This window comes from Camellia sinensis, chromosome 14, assembly GCF_055761805.1.
Source record: "Camellia sinensis isolate YWXY chromosome 14, ASM5576180v1, whole genome shotgun sequence".
In the NCBI taxonomy this organism is placed as follows: Eukaryota; Viridiplantae; Streptophyta; class Magnoliopsida; order Ericales; family Theaceae; genus Camellia; species Camellia sinensis.
In genome coordinates this window covers 73,858,918-73,878,840 of record NC_138974.1, presented here as the reverse complement: position 1 = coordinate 73,878,840, position 19,923 = coordinate 73,858,918, and the positions used below count along the sequence as shown (strand labels likewise).

The 19,923-nt window shown below is 34.3% G+C and overlaps 1 pseudogene across 1 annotated transcript; it reads right to left on the bottom strand.

Moving 5' to 3' along the window:
• Window positions 1-8,368: 8,368 nt before the first annotated feature.
• Window positions 8,369-14,197, bottom strand: LOC114294735 (NEDD8-specific protease 1-like; annotated as a pseudogene). The gene is made up of 3 exons (XR_014350434.1): window positions 13,904-14,197; window positions 9,446-9,625; window positions 8,369-9,222 (listed from the first exon to the last, which is right to left on the bottom strand). The product of XR_014350434.1 is annotated as an NEDD8-specific protease 1-like (transcript).
• Between the last annotated feature and the right edge of the window lie 5,726 nt (window positions 14,198-19,923).

The window sequence follows — 19,923 nt, the reverse complement described above, 5'->3', positions numbered from 1 at the left end:
CCCACAGACGGCGCCAAATTGTGTGGGTGAAAATCTGACCACACTGCCCGTTTAGTGATCAGCTGGAGAGCATAGGCAGAATAGACGGCTTAGGCAACCTGAAACAGAAAGAAAAAGCTCCGGCGGTGGTTCTTCCACCCGGGGGCACTCCGACGATCAAGTCAGTATATCTCTTAAAGATAATCAAGTACTAAACTGAATACTCAAAACATAAATTGCATACCTTAGACCCACGGGGGTGCCTCTCTTTTATAATATACTCAATCCAAGTCCCGCTTGAAGTATGACTTCTATGAACTCCAATTTACTGTTTACTCTGGACTCTTTAAGAGATAAAGATAAACTCCCTAAGAGCTTTATCCTTATCTTGATTAAGTCCCCTCTTTACCTTAGGACTCTTGCCCCTTATCTCGGATTCCGATATCTTCGGAGATGACCTCGGCTTCTCCGAGATTACCTCGGCCTGACTACCAGGGCACGTGGCACCTCGGCTGACACGTCGGCATCACCATGCCACGTGTTGGTATTCAGAAAATATATCCCCACAACATACGTTTTCAAGAACTCATGTAAATAATATTACAAAAACACGTAAGTTATCTTATAAAAGTTTTGAGCAATATAAAATCACGTAAGTTCACGAACTCACATAAGTGCTATCACAAAAAGACGTAAATAACACAAATTCGAATAAGTTATCTCATAAAAGTTTTGAACAATACAAAATCACGTATGTTTTCATAAACTCATGTAAGTAATCTCACAAATCGCGTAAGATAACACAAATTTCCCATAAATTATTTCATAAAAATTTTGAACAACATAAAATCACATAAGTTTTCATAAACTTACATAAGTATTCCCACAAAAATGCATAACTAACACAAATTCAAGTAAGTTATTTTATAAAAGTTTTGAACAACATAAAATCAAGCGTGTAAGTTAACACAAATTTCGCTTAAGTTGTTTCTTAAAAATTTTGAAGAACACAAAATCACGTAAGTTTTCACGAATTCACGTAAGTGATCTCACAAAAACGCATAAATTTACACGAATTTTCCGTAAGTATCTCATAAAAGTTTTGAGGAATAGAAAATTACTTAAATTTTCATGAACTCACTTTAGTGATCTCAAAAAAATAAGTAATTAATATAAATTCGCGTAAGTTAACTCTTCAAAATTTTAAAATTCATATAATGACCTAAGTTTCACAAATTTATGCAAGTCATTCAACAAAAACGTATAAGTTGAATACAAATTTAAATAATTCAACTCATAAAATTGTTAAAATCACAAGATATTATAAGTTTTTATGAATTGATATAAAATATTTAATTATGTAATGTAAAATAGTTCATTATAAATTATAATTCACCCAAAAAAAATAGTTCATTATTAAATATTTTTAAATAATGTAAAAATATTTTTGGTGCAAAGTCATTATTTTGGAATTGTCTTAGATTCTACAACAGTTGGATTAGTTTTTCAGATTAGAAGATCAGACGTATAAAATGAAAAACATGGTAGATTTAGCTACTAGGGAAAGCCATTGGTCTACTTGTCATGACCCAAACCCGCCCCCTATGGGTTTAGCACCGTAACCGGCCAGTAATTCGTGATTACCGAAGGCCTGCTTAACAGTAATAACAGTAATACAGAGTACAGGGGCTGGCGGAAGCCAAAACAGTAAATGGAAGATGTCCAATGAGCTGTGACAGTCTGTATGCAAAAAGACTTTTCATAACATATTCACATTCAAACTATAACAGTATGTACATACACACATACAGGCATTTGGGTTAGGGACCAAATCCCCACCATAACAGTACAGTACAAATGTCATTCAATCTATACATAACAGAGACAGATAGGGTGAATCTAAGATACCCCAAAAGCAGCCTTAGCTTGAACAGATCTGGAACCTCGAAGTGAGGCACAAAGGTTGGCTTGACAAAACAAGGGCCTAGCCTGACGCTTCTAGCAACGGTCCGGTGCCTGAACACCTACATATATATGAGTAGTGAGCTAAAGCCCAGTGAATAACATATGCGTAAAGAGGTTAAGAATGAATGTCCTTTTAGTATTGAAAACAGTCATTTATCAGTATATCAGTTATTCAGTTTGTGGCTCATATTTCATGCCATAACAGTCATTCAGAAACTATAATAGTCATATGTGGTACATCCAATAGCAAAACAGTACAGTAGGTCTTAACAGACCGAACAGTCAGTTGATGGCCATCATATCAGTAAACAGTAGTGTTCCAAACATGGGAACCGACAGAGATCTCTGTGACAGTAGCAGTACAGTACAATAACAGTAAATTGCTATGGATGCCACGAATACAGTTCACAAATAGGACAAACATTCATTTAGTAAGAAATATCATTTCAGAAAGCAGTACAGTTGTTTATTTAGAAAATATTCATGATTGAACATATCTTTACAACATTGTTACACACAGAGCACTGGGCTATAAGCAGCTAGAGTGTCCTCAGATGCCAACCCTACACAGTTACAGAACGAACACACACTAAGCTACACAGTTGGGAAATAATAACTTAATCCCTAATTTGCCTTGGTGTGGTTCTACATCAATATCCTCATTAAGATGCCTTAAACTAGGCCTAAGAATACCTAGGATGGAATGAGGATGCAACGATGTATTTAAAAACACTTATCAAAGTTTTGCTGAAACAAGGTCCGGCTCGAGCGTGGGTTTCCCCGCTGGAGCGGACATGCAGACAAAAGAGCGCCGCTCGAGTGTGACTTACTCCGCTTGAGCAGATTGCAAAAGTACTGGATGGGTGAAATTCACGCTCGATGGGCGCTCGACCTCCGCTCGAGCGTGAGACACAAGTCCTCGCTCGAGCGTGCATTCCCTCGCTCGAGCGAACTGTAAACACATGCAAAGTACTGGATACACGCATTTCCCGCTCGAGCGTCACTTTTCCCGCTCGAGCGGACTGCATGAACTCAGTGTGTACGCTCGAGCGTAGAGTTCTCCGCTCGAGCGTGAGTCCAAAATCTGAAATTTCCAGATTCGAACCTCAAGCTCAAAACTCAACTTTAAAACATCAAATTCGATCCTTTTGGGCTAATTTTCTGGAAAACACTTGTAAACTCATAATATGACATGTTTCAAAGATCAATTTGAGAAATCAAAGCCTAAAGGTAGTTCAATTAAACACAATTTCAAAGAAGTTTTCATGAGCATGAAGAACATATGACATGCATGAATTCTAGTGAATTCTAATGCCTCAAAACTTGATCCAAAGCAAGATTAAACTCAAAACCATGATGAACTCATGGACTAGAACAAGAATGTAAACTTGCATGCAAGATTTCATGAAAATCAACTTCAAAATGCAAGAATACGTAGATGCATGCATGATTCAAGCTTCAATTCAACAATTTAAGCCATAACTTGGCTCTAAACTCCAACAATCCTCTAAACCATGCAAGAACCAACTCAAAATATGAACAAGAAGGTAAATTCTCTACCTTAAGTCTCGAATTTCAAATGTAAAAGCTCAATATGCAAGGAATCCTTCAATCTCCTAAGCCTCCAAGCCAAATTTTGGTTGAAATCAATTCTCCTACTCTCCCTCTCTCTCTAGTCGGTTTGCTCTAGGAATAAGGCTGAAGAAATGATGCTAAACAATGCTAAAGGTGAGAGAAGTAGTGGCCTAGCATAACCCACTCAATGGCAATTAGGTAAATAAAGCCAACTTATGTAATTTAACATTATAAAATATAATTTAATCATACCAAATCACATTTCAATTAAATATACCATAAAATCACATAAATTCTAACTAGCATAAAACATTACTCGATTTCAGATTCGGCCGCCGATAAGGCCTTCAATTTACAGTTTAAAGCGTAAAACATGAACAGATCATTCAACAGTCAATAGATAGAAATGCACTTAAGCTATACACTCAATCAATCAGTTCAGGATTTCAGTCAATCAATCATTTAACATACTTAATCATAGATTAGCACTAATCAGTGGTGAGGGTTGCCATACTACTTTAGCAAGCTTTTTCACACCAACAACGTTGGGCTGTATGACTTCTCGAAAAATTATTAAAAATCACAGGGATAGTAATACAGGGATTATTAGTCAATTTATCCAATCAATTATATAATCGATTGGTGGTAGTCAATACTTTCAATCAATTGGCGAAACTAATCGATTGACCAATTGATTAGTTATGGCCAAGCCATCCAATCAATTGACAAATCGATTGGATTAACCAATTCTTCCAATTAATTCTCCAATCAATTCGTTTGTGAACTTTTAGATGTGCAATCAATTGTGAAATTGATTGGTTTTGGCCAAACCATATGATCAATTGAAAAATCAATTGTTGGTGGCCAATCAAATGATACAGCCAATTATAATATTTGTTCGTAAGTATTTAATAAATAAATAAATTATTATTTATTAAATTTTAAAATTTTTGAATAATTTAATATGCAGGAAAAATTTAATTTGACCTAGATTCAATATGTAGTTACAAGAAAGTCGAATTATCAATAAATTAAGCTATGATTTTATTTATTTATTTTACTTTTGTAGTTATATTGATTAATTTAATAAAAATTTTGTTGAAACTCCCTTATTATAAGTTTTTACTAGTATAACATAATTAAAAAAAATTATTAACTCAAGTCTTTTTCTAATTAGACTAAATGATGACCAAACTACTCTTCCATAAGGCTAACCATTGCACTCTAATATGTTATTAACAAAATATACTTGATTCATTTAAAAATTTGATAATTTTGAAAATGAAGATGAATGTGGTAGTAAGGTGGTTGTAGTAACGGTGGTGATATAGGAAGTGACAACGGCGGTGATAGAATAGTAATATTAGTGGAGTTGAGATGACGATAGGGAGTGGCGACGATGATAACAGTGGTGATGGTGGTGGAGAAACTAGTGGTCTTGGTGTAAGAAGCGGTACCTATTGTCCAATCCATTTGAATCCAATTGTAATTGAGTTTGTAGGATAAAATTCATCTAAATTATGACCAATTTTTCACATAAAATTACATAATTACTTAATACTGATTGAATTTATAAATATTTATACACAAGCATCAACATACACTATTACCATTAGGGGGTGATCACGGATCAAGTTGGGTTGGGTGACATCCCATCCACCATCTGTTTAAAATTAGACGAATTAAAAAAAATCAATCCGTATCCATCCACCTGTTTGGCAAATGCGGGTTAGAGTAGACCGTGCGGGTTGGCAGATAGATAGAATCGATTTGGCAGTTTGGACTTTACAAATTTTGGACATTTTTTTGAATTATAATTCATAACTTTTACGATCTCCAATGACTAGTAATTTGAAAAAATATGTATTATTTGTCTATAATAGACCATGTCACCACACATTTTTAAGATATTGTTTTTCATTTTCACAAAAAATATATATTTTTATTATTTTTATTTTAAGTTTTTTTTTTTTTAAGTTCATCTACAGACAAATTGAGTTCATATACATGCAGGATGGTTAATTTGCCATCAGAATTGTATTCGTAAATTTTAAAATATTTAATCTGTATTCGTCCACCGAAAAACACGCATCTGCCCAAAATCAATCAAGTTAGGTCAGTTCCATCGAATTAGACAGGTTGAACGAATCCATGATCACCCTAATGTGCCATAATACAAATTAAAATTTGCTGTGATATTATGATTTATCTAAACTATTATTAAAAACATAAGCTTATGGTGAAACAACATAAGCTTATTTCAGTTAATTTAATGTCAAGTTACAAGTGGATTTGAAAAGGCAGGTTAGTATAGGAATGGCAATGGGGGGCAATGGGGTGGATATTAATTCCCCATCCCCATTCCCCTATAATAAATTTTCCCCATTCCCCATTCCCCATGGGTACCACCCTCCCCATTTTTTAATGGGTATGGATTTTCCCCAACCCACTTTAATCCCCATTTTTAATTTTTATATTTAATGTTAACAACCACTTTTTTTTCTTTTTTTTTTTTAAGGTTCACAACAAAAACTAAATATACCTTCAATCTTTTTTCTTTCTTTTTAAATATATTTAATGTTAACAATTTTTTTTATTTTTTTTTATTTTTTATTTTTTTTAAGGTTCACAACAAAAGTTAAATATACCTTCAATCTTTTTTTTTTTAATATATTTAATGTTAACAATTTTTATTTATTTATTTATTTTTTTTTTTTTTTTAAGGTTCACAACAAAAGTTAAATATACCTTCAATCTTTTTTCTTTCTTTTTTAATATATTTAATGTTAACAACCTTCTTGTTTTTCTTTTGTCTTTTTTTTATAAAGGTTTTAGCTAAATATACCTTCAATCTTTTTTCTTTCTTTTTTAATATATTTAATGTTAACAACTTATTTTTTTATTTTATTTTTTATTTTTTTAAGGTTCACAACAAAAACTAAATATACATTCAATCTTATTTTATTTTATTTGGTTCAACAACAAAATCAAATACACATTAATTAATTAATTAAAAAGTTTGTTTTATAATAATCAAATATATAATTTTGAGAAAATCAAAAAGTTTGTTTGAAGAAAGTGTTATAAGACTCATATTAAATTGCATCAGGGCATAAATAAGGAATTGTTAGCCACGGACAATTTAGACATTAAACCATCTTTCTCTTAGCAAATTTGAACAATTCATTTTAATTTATCCAAAATCTAATTATACCTTTAACAAATCTGAACCACTCATTTTAAGATATCTATGCATTACCACACCCAATCCATCCTCCATCTTCTTCCTTTAGTCCCCCACGAATTTTGTTGTTTGTTACTTTTAAAAAACAAAAAATATTTTTTCAATTAAATTTTTACTAATTTCACAACACCATCACCACTATTCTCACTTTCACTGTCACACTACCATCACCATAGCCACTACCATCATCACTGCCGCCATCACCCCACCACTATGTAACAATTTCTACTTTCACCTTCGTTCCATCACCACCACCACCAAATATAAAAAAATATATTTTGAATTTTTTTTATAAAAAATATTTTTCATTAAAAAATATTTTCTATCTAAATAAATGAAGCATAATATTGGGAAACAAGCTGATTTCAGTTAAATCTGTTCATAACTAAGAAAAATTCTTTTAATTTAAAAAAAATTATTTAGTATGACTTTGTATCCCCTTTTTGTTTTTCTAGCAAATAAATCTATGTACCCATCATTTCTAACCAATCACAACTCATGCTTGTTTTGATTCTCTACAATTTCCTTATTTTCAAATACATTCATATATATATATATATATATATTGTATAAATTGTGTGATAACATAAAACAAATAGATTCATACTCGTTAATTGAAATTTCAGAACAAGCAAACCATTCTGAAAATTACAATACACAACAAAATAAAATAACATAGAAAAGCAAACCGAAACCTACACTAGACAATGTCCTTAATTTTTTTTAAATAAATTTAAAAAATTCTAGATATGCATAAAATTTGACAAGAATAATGTGACAATGTTAATTAATGTGTATTTGATTTTATTGTTGAGCCAAATAAAATAAAATAAGATTGAATGTATAGCTTTGGTTGTGAATCTTAAAAAAAAAAAAAAAAAAATGGTTGTGAACCTTAAAAAAAAAATTTAAAAAAAAGAAAAAAAAAATTAAATATATATTTAGCTTTAGTTGTGAATCTTAAAAAAAAAAAAAAAAATGGTTGTGAACCTTAAAAAAAATTAAAAAAAAGGAAAAAAATTAAATATATATTTAGCTTTTGTTATGAATCTTAAAAATTAAAAAAAAAAATGGTTGTGAACCTTAAAAATAAAATAAAAAAAGATTGGAGGTATATTTAGCTTTGGTTGTGGATCTTAAAAAAAAAAAAAAATAAAAAAAAAAAAAATAAAAAATTGGTTATGAACCTGAAAAAATAAATAAATAAAAAAAAGAAAAAAGATTGAATGTATATTTAGTTTTAGTTGTGAATCTTAAAAAAAAAAAAAAAAAAAAAAAACATATGGAGAAATTAGTGAGTATCCATCACCAACCCATCCCCTGTGGATATTTAAAGAATATCACCTACCCTACCCAATGGATAAGAAAAAGAGGGGAAAACCCATGTATTTGGGTTGGGTCTCCATGGATACCCACAGGGTAGGTTATCCATTGCCATCCCTAGGTTAGTAAGCTTTTTGCTTACAGAAGCTGCTTTCCACCGAAAATTCACTTAAATATCTCCTCATTTTTCAAATATTACCATCATGCTCTTGTATAAAGGGTCCATCTCTCATTTTTCTTCTATTCCTGAATCTCTACAACTAATAAGGGTAAAAAAGACAATTACACGACAAAAAAGTCATTTTATAACTTACTTAAACAAACACTACTCTCTAAAACTTAAATTTATAATCCAACTATAAACTATAATCTATTAAGTTAAAATCTATAATTTATTCTAACAGTCGCAGGAAAAAAAGACTTGCAATTTCTGAATCTTGAACACACACCAATGCAATTCAAGATTTTCACTTCATGGCCATTAAGCTTTTTACTAGCCCCAAAATTACTGTGCGCATCTCATCAACAACAGATGGATAAACCGGCTCATTCATTGTAGAAAACCACAACCCATCATCATCATTTGGTTCACTTTTGCTTTCATACCAGCTGCATATAGCTTTCGCAATAGCTGCACCGTATAGACCGCAATTGTAGCCATTCACTTGCTGTGGGGTTTTAGAGCACTCAACATATGTACAAGCTTGATACCATATCGGAGATCCCCATATATCCAACAATAGCTTTGTAAAGCTGTTTGGCATGCCCAGCATTAAGTCCTCCATAGCTATCATGATGCACGAATACATTTGAGTTTCTCTCAAACACAAGTAAGCTCCAATGGTTCCCATCTTCGGCTTCCGTCACGTCATCGTGGTTATTGACAGGAAAAATCACCAGTTTCTTACTGGAGAGATTAAGGGGTTCTATGAAATCCTTGAGGCTTTCGATGTCTGGGCAGTTTGCTATCCAGAAAGCAATTGAAGGTAAAAACAGTAGGATCTCCTCGGAAGGATAACACGAAGGAAGATAACTGTAATAAAATTCAATGATGCAATCGTTTAGAAAATATGGACCGCTGAGAATCTTCTCAACTGCTGTGGATTTCCTCATCTTGTAGATGTCAATATGTATACCTGATGAGATAAGTTGATTCTGGTCAAAAATATGTACAGGGGAAAAAAAAAAACTATAGTGGCTGAATTTCATCATTAAATGATTACGAAAGAAGACATAAATAAAGCTGATAGTAGTATAGTTTGTTGAAATTTGGTGAGATATTGAAGAGTCAAAATACGCAGATTATAGTCTAACACGGTTTTTGCAAGAGTCCAAGACCACCAATGCGAGCCTTCTCACCTTTGCCTAGGTTCATATTGCAAGATAAATTTCAGCAATAGTATGGACTCCCGACAGCCAAGTACAAAAAAGCACTCGAACTATTTTCTTGCACTTTATAGGATTTTTTGTTGTCTTTTCCAGCAGACCTTTCCTCCTTTTTTCCCCCTTCTTTTTGATAAGTAAGGTTCAAGGTTTCAACTACAATATTTGAAGATATTTTAAGATTTAGAAAGGATTGAAAGCTTAGCAAGGAACATTTGGAAAGATAATACAAGAAAAATGTCATTTTTCTACCTTTTCTTATTGGGGTTTTACCCGGATACCCAATTATCCCCGGGGGGGGGGGAGAGGGGGGAAACTGTACAATTGGACCTTGTAAACAGTCTTTTCAACTCCACCTTTCCACCATCCCACTACAAGTGCCCAAATGACCTTTGGCAATCAATTACTTTGGTTGGTGACTACATGTGCAATATGACCTGCAAAACCCCAAAATGCACTTAACTTCACCAATGCCTCTGCCAATAACATAAGCAAGAAACCCTGGCCTTCCAATTAGTGACTCTTGTTTTCTACCATGACATCTCATACATGATCTTGCCCACTCCTTGTGAAACATCATCAAAATTGCACTCTTGATGTCATGATTATCAACCTAGACGAGTATGGAAGACAAGTTTTAGGACGCTAACACTAGAAATAAGGGTCCTGTGCCATTTCAAGAATTTTTTGTCTAAGAGAAAGTGATTGTGATACTAGAATCGCAAAAGCTTTGTGAGAATGGTGCCTAATGCTTAGGCTAATGTTATAGCACGCCAGTGTTCCCATTACTCTATTAGGGGAGTTTTCCACACACTACAGTCTACACTAATGAACTAGTAAGGTTGTCTACGTTAACTAAGTCAATAGGGTTTACAAGTGAACATGAAAGATTTCAATGTTTTTGAAGTTTCAGAAATGTTTAATTGAGAATATACAACTTAAAAAGCTTTCTTTAGTGAGTGTGATAACCTTAACTCCGCCATGAGGAACCAAATACATGGTTACCAGAGTTTCCTACTTCCTCAACATCATTTCATTCTTTATCTTATTTATTTTCTTCTTTTCTTCCAATTATCTGTAGTTCCAAATTTCCTAGTGTTAAATTCTGATCCATATTTAGCTGGACCAGAAGAAAACCGGTAATACTATCCCGCAAGCCATCCCCAACCAAATTTTAGTCACCCTTACAAACCTACAACCTACATTAGCAATGCTCACAATTATTACATTGAACTCTGAAATACATGGCATCAATGTTAACTAACATTCCCTTGATTCAGTTTCAGATGAACTTTAGAATCAGTAACCAACAAATTTGTGTGGTTATTGTCCACGCCTAAAACAGCAGGAGCACCTAAATAAATCCCATTGTCAAAAAATTTCCACTGCCATAACGATTTAATACAGCTTATAAACTTCTTGTTTTGCAAAATTAACACACGAAATTTATCAATGTTCTGGAAACTTTTTAAACAATTTGCCACTAGGGTAGCCTACTTTTTAAACTTTTTAAACAATTTATCATTTCTAAATATTGCATTTTTCCTCACAATAATCATCAAAGTCAGTGCTACTATTAGACAAAGGAAACCCATCTTGGCCCAACCTGTTAGGGTCTGGAATAAAAAAAAGCCACTGCCTCTGGACCTAGCGAGAGGCATAATCAAGAGCCGGCCCCAATATATATATGCACTAGTGTATGCCCGTGCCTAAAGTCACAGAGGAAATAATATTGGGATTAATCTTCTCCTGTCCAATCTTTTATAGAGTACATGGAAAATTTATTCACAAAATAATTTTGGAGAAAATTGTTCCTTTCTTATAGCATCACTATTATTCTTACCCAAGTTATCAATCTTCTTGTTCTAATTGAAGAGGTTGGTTTCATTTGAACTTCGGCTCAAATTAGAAAAGAATATAATCTTAGTGATTGGTAACCAAGTTGACAATGTCCAACAGTACAAAAAACAAAGTTGCACTTTAAATAATGTTATGTGCTCTCTGAGAAACATATAGTGCAATTTTGGCTTGTTCAAATTCAACTAAACAAAGTTATGATCAAAAAGGGGGAAAAAAAAAAAAAAAAAAAAAAAAAAAAAAAATCAACCAAACAAAGTTGATAAAAAAGAAAAAACGGTCCAATAATGGTTATCAAGGCCTTTCTTAGGAATCAACTTTATGACTTGGCCTTTAAATTTGTGTGCCACTTGTAAATTCTATGCACTCATATAAAACATCATAAATGATAAACAAAAATAAAAGAAAACAAATGGAAGACAAACAAACAAATTTAAACAGTAAAATGGCAAACTCATTGCCCTCGAAGAATTATAGATACTTTGAGTCTTTCTATAACAAATGTAGATAATCGGAGCATATTTTGGGCAGAAATGAAAGGCATCTCAACCGTTGAATTTTGGATGAAACAATCTGAATCATTGAAACAAAATGTATCTCTGATCAAAAATCCCGTGCTTGTGTATGACCGTGCCTACAGGCACAGTGTAAATAAAATAAGTGAATAAAAAGAAAAAAAAAATTTAAAAAGAGATATAAAAAATAAACTAATGATTAGCCAAAAGAATCTCAAAATTACACAGTAATCTATGATTAGTCAAAGAAAACTCAACAAAAATAAAATAAAATAAAAATTTGAGGCTAAAAAATATTTATGAACTATTTCCTCCACTTTCTCACCAACCAAACATGACAGAATTTTTTTGGTAAAAGCTACAGATTTATTTATGGACTAACAAATATTTATACCGATTCAAAAAAGTCTTAACTCAAAATAGAAACAAACAAAAAAATAAATATTACACTCACTGTTTGATTCCATTCCACGTGAAACAGGTCCATACTCTCACACTGTTTAATTTCATTTTTAGACTTTATTTATTTTTAAATTTGACAAAAATAAAACTCAAACAAATATTTTCAAAATTTTAAAAGAATATTTATGATTCCAAAAATAGAAAATCTTAGAAAGTTTATTGTAAAAAAAATCTTAGAAAGTTTTTAGAAAATCTTAAAGCTCAAACTCCATGATTTAACACAAATCAAACTCTAGCATAGAAACAAAACAAATCTGATTGTTAAGTACAAACAAAACAAATATGAAATCTATATAATATGACCGACACTTTGATTTTGGTCCAGCGGAGCAATCCTCCGAATTTTTTTTTTAAATTTTAAAATTAAAATTAAACAAAGTGATGATGATAATGTGGATTAATTAAAAAAAACACAAATCAAACTCAATGATTTAACACAAATCAAACTCTAGCATAGAAACAAAACAAATCTGAAATCCATATAAACAAAGGACACTCTGTTTTTCTTTTTGTGAGTGAATCAAAAAGAGAAAAAAAAAACAAAACAAAAAGAATGCTCTGAAGCTTTCAATTGGTGGAAATGACTCAGCATGGTCCAGCTTTCATTTGCATGTTTGGGTGAAACCAAAAGAAAAAAAAATGCTCTTAAGCTTTCATTTGGTTCAGTTTCTGTTCTCAGAGAACAAGAAATAAAAATAAGCCCCAAATTCAGCCTGAAGACCCCAATAAATCCAATAAAAAAATTCCAGATCATATCACATTTTACACAGATAGAAAACCCCAATAAACCCAATAGAAAACCCGCAAAAGATCAAAGAGGGAGAAAACCCAATAGAAAAACCCAACCTGACAGAGAGAGTAAACTCACGCCAGGAACCTTTGCAAGAGGAGAGTAACTATGTAAAGGAAAAAATACACATAAAGCCTTCATAAATCAAAATACACATAACCACTGTAATGGAAAAAATCAAGTGAAACTTCCAAGAGGAGAGAAACCCACAAAAATATGTAAAGGAAGTTTAAAAATAAAATAAAATAAAAAAATCATCAAAGAATCCACTCAAACCCCATAACATTCTCAACTAAAATATTCAAAGTGACCAATTCAATCAAAAAAGAAAAGTAAAAACCCATTAACAATGTCAATCATCAAATCCAAATCTGAATAAAAACATTCAAAACCCATATGGAAAAATCCATGAACAGTACTGTCACTAAACAATCAACCAAAATTTCCCAAAATTTCAGCAATTTTTTAATAAAAAAAAACACTCAAATTCTCAAACCCATTTTAAAAAGAACATATCAGAAACCCATCACCAAACTCAAGCAAGAACCAAAAATACAGAGAGTCCAAAATCTCTAAAACCCAATAAAATCCTCAAAACCCATAAGAATCAACCAAAACCCATGAACCAAAAATACACATAAAGCCTTCACGGATTGCAAGAAGAGAGAAACTTCGTAAAGGAAAAAATACACATAGAGCCTTCATAAATCAAAATACACGTAACCCCCGTAAAGAAAAAATCAAGTGAGACTTCCAAGAGGAGAGAAACCCACAAAAATATCACTTGCAAATTTGTAAGTTGTAGTTTACCTCTGCATGGTTGCGATGTCGTCGCAAGAGGAGAGGCGAAACAGGAGGACGAGAGAAGAGAGTCGGTGGTCGAGAGAAGAGAAGACAGCAAGAGGCGAGGAGAGGTGGTCGGTAGTCGGTGAGTGGCGGTGTCGTCGCGAGAGCAGAGGAGAGAGACAGAGGAGCGTATGAAACAGAAGGGATTTCTCTGAAATGAGAAAGAGGGGCACAGATGAAAGAGGAGAGAGAAAGAGCAAAGGGCTAAATCTGAACCATTTAAAGTGAATAATATTGATCTCAACAATTGAAATGTCTTTGCAGGATAAATGAACTCTTGGATTGAAGCAATTTATGAGTTTTTTTAGGATGATTTAAATAAATGTATTTTTTATTTTTTTTGAAAAAATGTGTAAAATAATAGAAAGATGATGTGATGAAAAAAAAGATAAAAAAATGAATTATTTTTGAGTTACCAAACTTAGGCTTAGTTTGGGAAGATTGAAAAAAGAAAAAAAAGTCACTATCCTATTTAAGTCACATCATCTTATTTAAGTCACATCACCTCTCTAATATATCACTTCAAACCTAACACAAACCCAACCCATATTTTATAAAAAGTCAAAAAGTGCACTTATTTACTCTTCCCAAACTAAGGGCAAGTTTGGGATCTTTCAAAAAAGATAAAAAGACAAAAAGTTACTTAAAAAGTTAAAAAGTTAACACTATTCATCAAAAGTCAAAAATTACGGCTGCACAACTCCCAATTCGAATTTTTCCCTACAAATTAATTTTTACAATTTTTTATTATACATTTTTCCATAAAAAGTCAAAAAGTTAACCCAAACATCTATATTTTTAACCTCAATTTTTAATCCAAAAAGACAAAAAGTACACTTATTTAGGACACTCCAAACAACCCCTAAACCTTAGCCTTAATGATCCACCTTTTGACACGTAAACATTCACCCCTTGAATTCAAAAACAGCCCTCCATTATTATATAGATAAAACAAAAATATTTTGAAACTTTAATTTGTAAGTTTTAATACCTCTAATGTGTATTAGGATGTGATATTTTGATCTTATTTTATTTTATTTTATTTGACTTTCTATCTTATTAGCTCTAAATTTTAGAAGGATGTATCATTGTTGTAGATAAAATTTGATGTATATGTCTATTTTATCAAATAAAATATTATTTATTTGTTTATTTATTTATTTATATCTGATAAAATTAATTTTTGATACAGTTGATCTTTATTATGAAATTTATGTGATGAACTATTCAAATTATAAACTTAAAATAGGATTTATAAAATATAATATTGAGAAATATGAAGAATAATAATACAAAGAGAATCCATTCCCATATAGGCATATTTTGGGAAGTGAGTTAAAAGTTACCTCCCAGCTTTTAATCCACTTCTCTCTCACAAAAAAAAAAAAAAAAAGTCAAAAAATAAAAAAAAAATTAACTTTTAACCATTTTCTTAAAACACTCTGTAATAACTTAAATAAGTTTTGAACTGACTATTCATTTTGTTTCTTTGGACATAAACTTCCACTAACTTATATTACTTTTACAATCAATAAAAATAAAAGTAAAACACTACTTGTATTTTATTACTGTCGATAGAATTTTTCAATGTACTCATAACAATCTTGAAAGAACATATAAGTGAGAATATTAATTGTCTTTGATATATATGTGTGTCATCAATAGATTAATACTTTCACTTGAATGTCAATAGAAAAACAAAAAGGAATTTATGTGTGTTCTTACATAGTACAACCACAAGCAATAGCACAAAAAATGCAATCATAATCCCACTTCTAAGATTGAAATTTTTGCGTCACACAGAGAAATATTGAATAATTTCAAAACTCAATTCACACAAATCTGATTTCAAAATGCAATTAACCAAAACTTCCTTTAGAGTCTCTCCGATTACACCTCTTATCATAGCCATATTGGATCGAACTTAAGTTAGATAGAAAGATGAAGTTAAAGTGTGGTGGTAATATGTTGTTATTTTAATGGGAAGAAAGATGTAGTGTGGCCTCTTTATTTATAATGGGGAGGTAATATGTTATTTTAAAACACTATTTTTATTTTTGAGCCAAAGTTTTTTCAAATTCCAAACACTATTTGTACGGGAAAGAAATATACTTTCTCGTATAATCCTGTTGACTAAGTCTGCGCTCCTCCGTACGACGTCACTTTATCACCTGAAAACACAAACGTGAGCTAGCCGGCGGGTGTGTGCCGGAAACCCCTCCGATGCCTAAGTCAGCAAGCTCGGCAAATAAACAAAGCTCTGAGTATTCAGAAAGCAAAGTTGTGTGTTACCTCCTCCAAGGTGATGTTTGTGAGCTTTTATAGGTTTCGTATGGCGTAATCCTAGTAGGACTTCTATTCCTCCATGCAGAGTCCTTCTAGGATTCATATTCCTGAAGGATAATGCTTATCCTCCAACACCCCCCTCACTGCTTAAATCAAGTGAGATGGTTTTTACCATGGCCGGACTACCATATGACCGAAATAAAATTGGCTATGCTGAGCCACAGAGTAGGCCAAACTATCCTTAGTTCGGTTTCACCTTTTACTCCATCCTTATCTCAGTTCTCTCATGTACAAATCATGGTGTGTTTAGACCGAGCTTCCGAGTAGCAAAGCTCTGACCGATCTAACCATAATACGTCGTGACCGGACTAATTCTGAGACCGGACTAACTCCAAGTTCCCTCCGGACCGGAGTAGCTTTACATCATCTTGGGCCGAAGTAACTTTATCTCTTTTGGGCCGGAGTAACTATATCTCTCTTGGGCCGGAGTAACATTACGGCCTTTTTACCCAGTCCTTCGTACTGTGGGCCACAAAGTCCATCTCACAGCTCGGCCAATTTTTCACCAAAAATTACCCTCTCAATTGCCCCTTAATTCCATCTGCACAGCATGATTGGGATTACCAGTCTACCAGCCGAGCTGGAGTTTTTAAGCCTTTCCAGCCGAGCTAAAAACCCTTTAGCCTCTTCAGCCGAGCTAAAAACTCTTAAGCCTTTAAGCCGAGCTAATTTTAATCCGGGCTCTGTTTTGTCCGGTCAAAACGTCTCTTCAATCACAGCGACTGTAACGCTTCCCTTTCCAATGACACGTGGCAGACTCTGATAGGTTGGGGGCAGCTGTCACGCCACCCTCGTACTACGAAAAATTTGAACAGTTCCCGTTTTTTCTCTTTCGTCCTCTCTTTTATACAAAACACCTTCTATATTCCAGATTAACCATTCCATTGCTACATCTCTTCTCTCTCCATCCTGTGTTCCTGTGTTCTTGCTGTTCTTCCGTTGCATTTGAAGAGACTGACTTTGCTGCTGTTTTTCCATCTTCAGTGTTTCTTTAATCTGGTAAGCAAGCCTATCCTTTTTGCTTTGTTTGCTTATTGTATTCGTTCTATGTGTTCTGTTTTTTTGTGTTTTTGCAAAACATTTCCTTCCATTTTACTTTGCTCTGTGCTTCCATGAAAAAACTTTACTGAACTCGTGCGTGTATGCAATATCCTGTAGAAGACTAGTCTTTGATCCAAAAACTTGTCCCAACCGAACTAGGATACTGTTTTGTGCTATATAGGTAGATCAATTTAGAAAATAACCGAACTAGAACTCGTAGAAATAACAGCAGCTTCAAAAAATAACCAACTTCTGATTCACTTTAGCCGAAATAAGATTACCGAACGAAGTTTGAACACATTAAACTAGGAACCTCGGTCTTCAACCGAGCTAAGCCTTTGGAGCTAAGCTAGCTTTCTTAGTTTCTAAACCAAACTCAGAAAGCTGCCCCTAGAGGCTCAACCTAAGTAACAAAACCCACAGTTCAAACCGAGATAACCAACTTTATACAAAAACCGATCTTGCGTACCCTATGTTCAATCCAAACTACCAAGTATTTTGCTGAACCGAGATAGAACCTGTCCACAAAGCTGAAGTAGGGCCCTTTTACCTTGCTTTTAATTTGTAGCACGGTCCAATGATCTGTGCTTAACCCCTTTGTTTTCTACTTTGCAGACTTAGGTTGCCCAGGCACTCCTTCGTGCGTTCAACCGAGCTACTGAGCACAACTTTTGCACCGATCTAATTTATTCATAATTTATACCATAGATGGGGAAGTATAGGTATCTAGTAGACACTCCAGGCGGCCTAGCCGAATTCAGAAAAGACTACAACATACCCGACGACGTCCACTTGTCGTTAGCCGAAAAAGATGTCATTCCCTTGGATAATGAAGGCTTTGTTCCCTTCACCCTCTTATCCATTATTGAAACTGAACTGCGATTTCCAATCCAACCCTTGATTTGTGAGTTTCTTAGGCAAACTAGACTATGCCCAACCCAACTATCCACCAATTCATACCGCATAATAATGGGAATAGCCGAACTGAACCGCCAAGCCGGACTAAACCTTGGCCTTGCCGAAATCTTCCACCAATATTCCATTGGTTCAAAAAAAGATGGGTGGGTCTATTATTTAAGAATACGACGTCGCCGAGAGAAGATAATAAAACATACACCGGATAAAGACTTAAATGACGACGACTTCTTTTGGGTGTCTGGAAACTTCGAGGATCTCCAAGCCCGGATTCCTGGCCGACGTATAAATTGGAAAAAATGAGAGCCCGGTAAATGTACTTCGGTTTTTTTTTTTGCTTGCTATTTTTATATTTCGGTTTTTCAATCTTTCAGCCAAACTAACAATTGTCTTTTTTCGCAGATTCCGCCCACCTCCATTCTTTATACAGCTATCCAAACCTAGCAACTTTGCGTGCCGCACTACGGTATCCAGAACGTAGTTAGGCCAAGTTGCTTAAATTCGAGCCGACCTATAGATACAGCGGTCGCCGAAAAGCGAAAGTGACTGATTTTCTTCTTGAAGACGCACCAGAGCCGGACCCAACCTTACCACAAATTCGACTAATTCCACTAACTGCTGAAGAGGAGATGGCCAAAAAGAACAAAGTAAGGGCGCTTCTAACCGAAACCAACAGGGCCGAAGTACCACCATCAAGTCAAACCCAAGAAGCGGTGGTGGCCCTTCCTACTCAACAACCGTCCTCATCTCGCCGAACCAAGCGCGCCCGGACTGCCGAAACTGAACAAAGCTTGGTTGATGAAGACGAAGCTGCTCTTCCACCGAGCCTGCCACCGAGCCCCTAACCCGAGCTTAGCAACCGAACTACCACCAGCTGGGCACCAAAGCTTACCTTCAACGACTAAGATATCCAAGATTCTGATTCGGTTGTTGCTGACAAAGATCACCAGTTGGCCTTCAACCTGGCCAAGAGTGTGTGCCTCCCCAAAGATATGGAGCACCACCAAAAGCAACTAAACACCGAATTGAAGGCCATCCGGTCTTCAACAAAGTCCATGATTCTGGTAAGTAGCTCTGTCCGTTTTTCTGTCTAATTTTTCCAACTTTCACTTCGGCTCAAGGGAAGTCTTTGTTTTGTCAGGCCTTACAAAAAAACAACATTACTTACAAGAAAGTGCTAGAGCTCAGGAAAACAACAAGTCAAGCCGTGGCGGAAGCCGAAGTGAAGGCGGCCGAGCTAGAAGAAGCCAGAAAGCAAATGGCCGAGCTACAAGCTGAGAACGGCCGACTGGCCGGACTGGTTAGTTTGGCCGAAGCCGAAAAGCAGAAGGCCGCCATCGCTCTGAAAGACAAGTATCTGCACGAGTTGGTAAAGCTTGAAAAGAAGAAAGATACCGAAATAAACCAACTGAAGGAGAGCGCAAAGGGAGCCGAAAAGCAAGGCTTCAAGAAGGCAAAGGATGTTTATATTAAGCAGTGCGAAGCCGCCAAGGAGCTGTTCTTTAAGTGCGGCTGGAGGGCAGCTGTTGAGAAGCTCGGTTACGATCCACAGACCGAGGTCTTCAACTCTCCAGCCTACTTCATACCGAACTCCCTTGTGGAGTATGCTAATGCAATGCAACAACAATTTCTTGAAGGCTCAGATTCTGACGAAGACTCCGCTTCTGAGGATACTCCGGTTG